This window comes from Ursus maritimus, unplaced genomic scaffold, assembly GCF_017311325.1.
Source record: "Ursus maritimus isolate PB19 unplaced genomic scaffold, ASM1731132v1 scaffold_21, whole genome shotgun sequence".
NCBI lineage: Eukaryota > Metazoa > Chordata > Mammalia > Carnivora > Ursidae > Ursus > Ursus maritimus.
The window spans coordinates 45,473,650-45,483,694 of record NW_024424564.1 but is presented as its reverse complement, the minus strand read 5'-3'; the positions used below and the strand labels follow the sequence as shown (position 1 = coordinate 45,483,694).

General features: G+C 41.5%; 1 protein-coding gene across 5 annotated transcripts in view; it reads left to right on the top strand.

Moving 5' to 3' along the window:
• LOC103676427 (apolipoprotein L3) overlaps positions 1–10,045 on the top strand; it is a 28,960-nt gene that overhangs the window by 2,581 nt on the left and 16,334 nt on the right. The window lies entirely within an intron of this gene.

Here is a 10,045-nt window from a genome sequence, read left to right as displayed (position 1 = left end):
AACTTTTCACCGTTATATCTACCTTTTTAATATACTTAGTCTCAGCTCTTCTCCTTTGGACATTGTTGGGAATCACGGTTTTACAGACTCAGCCTGGCTCAATTAAACATGCTCATAATAAATATTATCAATTATCATTATTATTATTCTATGTAATTGGGTAGGATTCCCAGTGGGTGCCCTATTGGGCACTGCTCTGATCATTCCCAAAGCATCCTTTCTTTCAGGAGTAGGGGCCATTGAAGGCCCATGGAGTTCAGTTTTCCTCCCAGGAGTCTTGCTGCCTTTGAGTGGAGTAAAGCCACGGATGCCTGTGTGAGTGGGCGAGGGATTACTAGAAGATGTATCCGTCGAAGGGTGGAGTTCACTCTGATGACTCTAGGTTAACCTATGTTATCATCCCACTTTTCTTAGACAACTTCCTTTCGTCCAGCACCAAGGTTTCTCCCATGCTGGCGATTGTCCCATCAGGATTCAGGCTTATGTCTTATGGGCACTTGCTCCAGTTGCTCCCATCATCTTTGAAGGGTAGTGTCAGACACCAACCCCTTATTGGGGTTAGCTGTTACTCACTGCTATAAAACCACACCCGCCTTACTAAAATTAAAAGAAATCAGAGTAATAAGTGCATATGGTTAAAACAACTCAGTTAGTACCGAGGGCTCTGCTCACCCACTTTCCCAATCAAAAACAATCACTTTTAATTTGTGGCCTTTTCTTTAGGTGCTTAATCAATATCTTTAAATGATATTCTTACACTGGGAGACAGAATAGGTGAACGTGTAGGCTCTGGAGACCGGCAGTCTGGGCGTGAATTCTGGCTCTGGCCCTAGCTGGGTGCTTTGGGTAAATTACTTAACCTGTCTGAGCTTCAGTTCCTTTTCTTACAGAGTCATGGGGAGAACTAATAGATGAGTTAATGCATACAAAGCACTTAGAACGGTGCCTGGTGCAAAGCAGGTAGTCCTCAGCCACAATAGTTAGTTTCATTCCCTTGTTTTTTAAATTTTGAAGAGTTACTCATTTCTTACCAGGACAGATAATGATTTCACTTACTTTTTTTTGTAATAATTTTTTATTATATTATGTTAGTCACTGTACAGTACATCCCTAGTTTTTGATGTGAAGTTCCATGATTCATTACTTGCGTATAACACCCAGTGCACCATGCAATATGTGTCCTCCTTAATACCCATCACCAGCCTATCCCATTCCGCCACCCCTCAGAAGCCCTCGGTTTGTTTTCCAGAGTCCATAGTCTCATGGTTCATTCCCCCTTCTGTTTACCCCCCTTTTCTTCTTCCCTTTCTTCTCCTACCGATCTTCCTACTTCTTATGTTCCATAAATGAGTGAAACCATATGATAATTGTCTTTCTCTGCTTGACTTATTTCACTTAGCATTATCTCCTCCAGTCCATCTTGCTGCAAATGTTGAAAAATGGTTTTTTGATGGCTGAGTAATATTCCATTGTATATATGGACCACATCTTCTTGATCCAGTCATCTGTTGAAGCTCATCTTGGCTCCTTCCACAATTTAGCTATTGTGGACAATGCTGCTATGAACATTGGGTTGCATATGGCCCTTCTCTTCACTATGTCTGTATCTTTGGGGTAAATACCCAGTAGTGCAATTGCTGGATCATAGGGTAGCTCAATTTTTAACTTTTTAAGGGACCTCCACACTGTTTTCCATCAACTTGCATTCCCACCAACAGTGTAAGAGGGATCCCCTTTCTCCACATCCTCTCCAACATTTGTTGTTTCCTGCCTTGTCCATTTTTGCCATTCTAAGTGGCGTAAGGTGGTATCTCAATGTGGTTTTGATTTGAATTTCCCTGATGGCTAATGATTTTGAACATTTTTTCATGTGTCTGTTAGCCATTTGTATGTCTTCGTTGGAAAAGTGTCTGTTCATATCTTCTGCCCATTTTTTGATTTGTTTATTTGTTTCCCATGTATTGAGTTTGAGAAGTTCTTTGGAGAGCTTGGATACCAGTCTTTTATCTGTAGTTTATTTGCAAATATCTCTTTCCATTCTGTGGGCTGCCTCTTAGTTTTTTTGACTGTTTCCTTGGCTGTGCAATAGCTTTTTATCTTGATGAGGTCCCACAAGTTCATTTTTTCTTTTGTTTCTCTTCCTTTGGAGATGTGTTATGAAAAAAGTTGCTGTGGCTAATATCAAAGAGGTTGCAGCCTATGTTCTCCTCTAGGATTTTGATGGATTCCTGTCTCACATCGAGGTCTTTCATCCATTTGGAGTTTATCTTTGTGTATGGTGTGAGAGAGTGGGTCACGTTTCATTCTTTTGCATGTAGCTGTCCAATTTTCCCAGCACCATTTATTGAAGAGACTGTCTTTTTTCCACTGGATGTTTTTTCCTGCTTTGTCAAAGATTAGTTGCCCAAAGAGCCGAGGGTCCATTTCTGGGTTTTCTATTCCGTTCCATTGGTCTATGTGTCCGTTTTTGTGTCAGTACCATGCTGTCTTGGTGATCACAGCTTTCTAGTATAGCTTGAAATCCGGCAACGTGATGCCCCCAGCTTTGTTTTTCCTTTTCAACAATTCCTTGGCGATTCAGGGCCTTTTCTGGTTCCACACAAATTTAAGGGCTGTTTGTTCCAGTTCTTTGAAAAATGTCATTGGTATTTTGATCGGGATGGCCTTGAAAGTGTAGATTGCTCTGGGTAGCATAGACATTTTAACTATGTTAATTCTTCCAATCCATGAGCATGGAATATTTTTCCATCTTTTAGTGTCTTTTTCAATGTCTTTCAAGAGTGATTTGTAGTTTCTAGAATATAGATCCTTTACATCTCTGGTTAAGTTAATTCTGAGATAACGTATGATTTTTGGTGCTATTGTAAATGGAATGGATTCCCTAATTTCTCTTTCTTCAGTCTCATTGTTTGTGTATAGAAATACAACTGATTTCTGAGCATTGATTTTGTATCCCGCCACATTAATGAATTGGCTATAAGTTCTAGTAGTTTGGGGGTGGATTCTTTTGGGTTTTCCATATAGAGTATCATGTCATTTGCAAAGAGAGACAGTTTGACTTCTTCTTTGCCGATTTGGATGCCTTTTATCCCTTTTTGTTGTCTGATTGCTGTTGCAAGGACTTCTAGTACTATGTTGAATAATAGTGGCGAGAGTGGGCATCCTTGTTGTGTTCCTGATCTTAAGGGAAAGGCTTCCAGCTTTTCCCCATTGAGAATGATATTTGTTGTAGGCTTTTCATAGATGGTTTTTATGAAATTGAGGAATGTTCCCTCTATCCCTACACTCTGAAGTGTTTTAGTCAGGAAAGAATGCTGTATTTTGTCAAATGCTTTTTCTGCATCTATTGAGAGGATCATATGGTTCTTGACTCTTTTCTTGTTGATATGATCTATCACACTGATTGATTTGTGAATGTTGAACCACCCTTGCATCCCAGGGATGAATCCCACTTGGTCTTGATGGATAATCCTTTCAATGTACTGTTGGATCCTATTAGCTAGGATCTTGTTGAGAATTTTGGCGTCCATATTCATCAGGGTTATCGGTCTGTAATTCTCCTTTTTGATGGGGTCTTTGCCTGGTTTGGGGATTAAGGTAATACTGGCCTCATAGAATGAGTTTGGTAGTTTTCCTTCTGTTTCTATTTTTTTGAAACAGCTTTAGGAGAATAGGTATTATTTCTTCTTTGAATGTTTGGTAGAATTCCCCAGGGAATCCCTCAGGCCCTGGACTCTTGTTTTTGGGAGGTTTTTGATCACTGCTTCAATCTCTTCATAATTAATCAGTCTGTTTAAATAATCAATTTCTTCCTGTTTCAGTCTTGGTAGTTTATAGGTTTCCAGGAAGGCATCCATTTCTTCCAGGTTGTTTGATTTATTGGCATAAAGTTGTTGATAAGAGTTCCTAATCATCCTTCCTGTTTCATTGGTGTTGGTTGTGACTGCTCCCCTTTCATTCATAATTTTATTAATTTGGGTCCTTTCTCTATTCTTTTGAATAAGTCTGGCCAGTGGCTTATCAATCTTATTTATTCTTTCAAAGAACCAGCTTCTAGTTCTGTTGATCTGCTCTACTGTGCTCCTGGTTTCTAATTCATTGATCTCTGCTCTCATCTTGATCAACTGCTCTCTCGTGCATGAGTTAGGCCTGTTCTTCTGTTCCAGCTCCAGCTTCTTGAGGTGAGAATATAAAAACTGCATTTTAGATTTTTCTGTTCTTTTGAGTGAGGCTTGGATGGCTATGTATTTTCCCCTTAGGACCACCTTTGCAGTGTCCCATAGGTTTTGGACCATTGTGTTTTCATTCTCGTTAGTCTCCAGAAATTGTTTAAATTGATTTTTAATTTCCTGGTTTACCCAATCATTCTTGAGCAGGATGGTTCTTAGTTTCCAAGTGTTTGAGTTTCTTCCAAATTTTTCCTTGTGATTGAGTTCCAATTTCAAAACATTGTGGTCTGAGAATAGGCAGGGAATAATTTCAGTCTTTTGGTATTGGTTGAGACCTGTTTTGTGACCCAGTATATGGTCTATTCTGGAGAAAGTTCCATGTGCATTTGAAAAGAATGAGTATTCTATTGTTCTGGGGTGCAGTGTTCTGTATATATCCATGAGGTCCGTCTGGTCTAGTATGTCATTCAAAGCTCTTGTTTCTTTGTTGATTGTCGGCTTAGGTGATTTGTCTATTGCTGATAGTGGGGTGTTGAGATCCCCTACTAATAACGTATTATTATCTATATGTCACTTTATTCTGGTTAAGAGTTGGCTTGTGTATCTAGCTGCTCCCCTGTTGGGGGCATAGATATTTATAAGTGTCATATCCACTTGTTGGATACATCCTTTAAAAATAATATAGTGTCCTTCTGTGTCTCTAACTATAGCCTTTAGTTTAAAATCTAATCTGTCTGATATGAGAATTGCTAGCCCAGCTTTCTTTTGAGGTCCATTGGCATGAAAAATGGCTTTCCATCCCTTCACTTTCAGTCTGGATGTATCTTTAGGTTCAAGATGAACCTGTCTCTTGTAGACAGCAAATGGATGGGTCATGTCTTATTATCCAGTCTGCAACCCTGTGGCATTATGGGAGCATTTAGGCCATTCACATTGAGAGTGATTATTGAGAGAGATGATTTTAATGATGTCATGTTGCCTGTGAAGTCTTTGTTTCTATAGATTGTAAATTTCTGTTCTGTATCACTCTTGGGGCCTTTTTACTTTTATAGAACCCCCCTTAATATCTCCTATAGGGCTGGTTTGGTGGTTAGGAATTCAGTCAGTTTCTGCCGATCCCGGAAGGTCCTTATCTCTCTATCAATTCTGAATGACAGCCATGCTGGATAAAGGATCCTTGGCTGCATGTTTTTCTCGGATAGAGCTTTGAAAATATGCTGCCACCCCTTCCTAGCCTTCCATGTCTCTGTGGACAGGTCTGACGTTATTCTGATATTTTTTCCTCTGTACGTGAGAAATTTTTTGCCCTGGCCGCTTTCAATACTGTATCCTTGGATCTAATATTTGCGAATTGCACTATGACATGACGTGGTGTAGGTTTGCCATGGTCGACCTTGGGAGGGGTCCTCTCTGCCTCTTGGACACGAATGCTTGTTTCCTTTGCCAGATTAGGGAAGTTTTCAGCTACAATTTGTTCAAATATCTCTTCTAGACTTCTCTCTTTCTCCACCCCCTCAGAGATGCTGATGATTCTGACATTGGAATGTTTCATCGAGTCAGTAATCTTCTGTAATCTACATTCTTGAGATTGGATTTTTTTTGAGCCACGTTTCTGTTTTAACTTTCTCTTCTACCATCCCGTCCTCCAGTTCACTAATTTGATCTTCTGCCTCATTTACCCTGGCCGTCAGAACATCTAGTTTTGACTGCATTTGATTCATAGCATTTTTAATTTCTGCCAGATTCGCTCTCATTTCTGCCCTTAGAGATTCTATATTCTTGTTAATATTTTTGTTAATATTTTTTTCAAGCCTACACATCATCTTGACCATTGTTGCTCTGAACTCCATTTCTGACAATTTGGTTATATCCATATCCATCATTTCTGTGGCAGAGGCCACAGACTCATTATCTTTTCTTTGCTGGGGGGGATTTCTCCTCCTCGTCGTTCTGATGAGAAGAGGTTGCGGGGTTGCCCAGAGCCCAAATTATTCACCAGGACCCAAGCAGTGTGCACTTGTTTTATAGGGACCTTAGGGATGTGGGCTTTTTGATTTTTCAGCTTGCCTTCTGGGGGAGGGGCCTGCCGTGCTGATATTCAGGCAACCCTATTTGGGTAGAGTCTCCGTGTCCCCTGTGAGGGGGGATGGGGATGGGCACACCGTGAGCTGCTATTTCCGGGCTTTTGTTCTCTGGCAGGTTTCCCTGGTGGTTTTCTGTGGATCTTCTGAGAGTCAGAGCAGCAATGGCCAAATCCTAGCCTCTGTCTCAGAACAGAGAGATCACAGTCTGCTCTCCACTGAGCTCTCTTGGACACTTTAACTCTGTTTCTGTCGGTGCTGCCAAAAACCCTGCAGCGTCCTGGGTTGTGCGCCCCACAGCCTGTGTCCCAGCCCTCACTTCCAGGGCCCAAAAGTCTCTGTCCTTTGTGCTTCTAACACTGCCAGCAGCCCCCCGGTTCCTGCACGGGCTCCCGAACTCCCTGTTCCAGTGTGGTTCGTGAGCGCTCCGGAGCTCCGGTTTTCAGTGTGGTCGCGCGCGCGCTCCTGAGCCCCGGGTCATCAGTCCTGTTCCAGTGAGCGCTCCGGAGCTCTGGTTTCAGTCTAGTTCGAGTGTGCGCTGCGGAGCTCTGGTTTTCAGTCTGGGCGCACGTGTTCCCGAGCTCACGGTCTCAGTCTGTTCTCTTGCGGGTGCCCTCCGAGAGTCCGCCCCGCTCCCCCGTGCAGGTGGCTACCGCTTCCCGGTGCCCGAACGCGGTGGCTCCCTCCCCCTTCCATTTATCTTCCGATATCTGTGCGTGGATTCACAGCTCCCCGCTTTGTACCTCAATACTCAGCGCTGGAGATGTTCATTTGTAGAGATCCAGATGTATCTTCCTGCGTCTCAGCCTGATTCTGTGGGTTTTCAGGATGGTCTGGTACATATCCAGCTCGACTCAGGGGACCGGCTGAAAATGGGGTCCCCTACTCCTCCGCCATCTTTTTCTCTCTGATTTCACTTACTTTTATACTTTTTCTTACACACCTCCCCAGCGTGTCCTCATATCATGCTATCACTAATTTTTTTTTAAAGATTTTATGTATTTATTTATTTGACAGAGATAGAGACAGCCAGCGAGAGAGGGAGCACAAGCAGGGGGAGTGGGAGAGGAAGAAGCAGGCTCATAGCGGAGGAGCCTGATGTGGGGCTCGATCCCAGAACGCCGGGATCACGCCCTGAGCCGAAGGCGACGCTTAACCTTAACCACTGTGCCACCTAGGCGCCCCATGCTATCACTAATTTTATGTCCTCGATTAGAAACCTTTCTAGTCGTAAGGAATTTACTTACACCTTTGTGTCTTTTTTTTTTTTTTAAAGCCTCTCAGTCGCTGCCAGTATTTTTGGACTCCCCACTTTATACAATGAAGATATTAATCCTCCTCTCTTCAATGCTTCACCTCCCAGCTTCTATCATTGTACTTTAATTTATATATTGGAAATAAGTGCATTTAGTTCTCATATTTAAATGGTCTCTTTTGTTCTAAAGGTTAAAAATCAAAGAAGAAGGTTTACATATATGTGATGTTTTCAGTATTGTTTACTGTAGAGCTAAGTTGTGAAATACAGTTGCACATGCTTTCTTGTACAGCTTTAGTTTTTCCTGATTTTCTAATTGCCTATGTTTTTACCTCTTGCATTGTTGCCTTCAACATTTCCTCCATTCCTTTCGAAGTGTGCATTGTGTAAGTATTGTATCTAGACCTCTTTCCCCATAGAACTCTTCACTTCTTGTTCCATTCTGGGCTGGTTGCTCTCTAGGCCTGCTGTGTGCCAGCTGTATTCCTCGGATTCCTTCCTGTCTGGTAATTTTTGTGTTTCCTGGACCTCATAACTTTCTGTCTCTTGGTTATTATCCTCCACCTTACCCCATAAACACACAAACTTTTTTTTCCTGCGGCTCTTTCTTAAGTCATTTTCTAAGAAATGATAACAAATGGTAACTTGTCATTCCCCATTTAGTTTCATTTCTTCTGTCACCTTTTTGTTTTATTTTCTGGAAGTTTTCCTGGACCTTTCCAACCTTTCCTTAGACTTCTTTAGTTTGCCATTACTTTTTTTAAAGATCTCTTTTTTGTCCCATAATTTTTAAATCCCTTTTCAGTGCACCCTGTTCTCATTTTATGAAGACAACACCTTTCTAATCTCCCTGAGGACGCTGGATCAAGGTTTAAAAAATTATTCCCTATAATCAAAATTATGTATTAATTCTGGTATCATTGTTTTTAAGGTTTATTAAGTCCAGTTGATTTTTGTTATTGTTGTTCTTTTTTTAAAGTAAGCTCTATGCCCTACATGGATCTTGAACTCATAACCTTGACATCAAGAGTTGCAATCTGTACTGACTGAGCCAGCCAGGCGCCCCTTCTGGAGTCATTTTTTATTTATCTTAGCCCCCCTTTCCATCTGGTCCTCTTTCTTATAGATCGGATCCTAGATTGCCTATTTGTAGTTAAGAGAGAGGTACGTTAAGTGACAGGCTTTCGTGGAGAGTGATTGGATGAGGCCCCCCTAGATGCCAGAAGACAGGTATTTTGTCTGGAGTTTTTCAGTTCTGCTTTTCCCCCTCTGGGGTAGACTTAGGCTGCTGTGAATATAGAATCGAGTGTGGGGTTGGTAACCTTCTTCCTGCTTCCCCTCTACCTCCCTCTCATCTTTGGTCTCCCTCTCTGAAGCTCTGCCTTCAGATCATTCTTCTTGCCTATTGTCCTCACTCTGTTTTTCTAAGGGCACCTCCCTCTCTCTTCCTTATTCAGCTATCAGTTCTCCATCCAATCTGCCTTTAAACATTTGTCTAAGGCTCTGGACTCCTGTTCTTTTCCACTGGCAGCAGAATGAGGAGATGCAGTGTGTGGGTTCTTGAGTCCAGGAGGCAGGTTTGAACCCAGGCTAGCACTTACTTGATTTCTGACTCTGGGAAAATCACATAGTCCGTGCTTTAGTTTCCTTATCTTTAAACAGGAATGTAAACGATACACATCTCAATGATTATAGGAAGAAAATAGGTTATTATTTGTAAAGTCTTACAGCTATGAGCAATGCAGTGCATAGGCCACAACTGTGAGTCACTCTCATCATTAGTTATTTTTATACCTATAAGTACCTTTACTATCATTTCATTCAGGTATCAGGTGGGATATTTGATAAATGCTCTTTTGCCTTCTTCAAATAGTGTCTAGGGGCACCTGGCTGACTTCTTTGGAAAAGCATGGGACTCTTGACCTTGGGGTTGTGATTTTGATTTGTAAATTCAGTATAGAGATTCCAAAAAAAAAAAAGTGAACTTAAGATATTAATGCTTAAATGTAATCAACATTTGCTGTCTTTCCTCATCTCCCAAGGCAAGAGAATAACAGAACTAAAATTCTCTCTCTATAAGGGTCTGTTTTTTTTAAAAAAGACTATGAAGAACTGGTAAGAATGGAATGGTGGACACTGTCATGTAGTGTGAGTGTGAATGTGAATTGGTTTAATTTTTTGGTAATAGTGTGGCTCTAGGTATGAAAAAATTTGTACGTGGTGATACCTTCTGACTCAGTCATCCTGTTTCTCGAAATGTCTTATGGAAACAATCTCAAACGCAAAATGCAAAGTTTTATACAAGGAGATTGTTGTTCACACTATCATTGGGTGAAGAATTCGAAGCAATGTAAGGTTCGAAGTTGGTGGAGGACAGCAGAGAGAAGTGGGCACATTCTGGAGGGCTCAGCAGTCCATAGCAGAGCTGTAAGGATTTTCCCAGGACTCAGCAGATCTCCAGGCCCTGGGGGATAAAGAATCTTGCAAAAGCAAGGAGGACACAGGCTTTGGGAAGGTATGGAACGGGGAAATTAATCAAG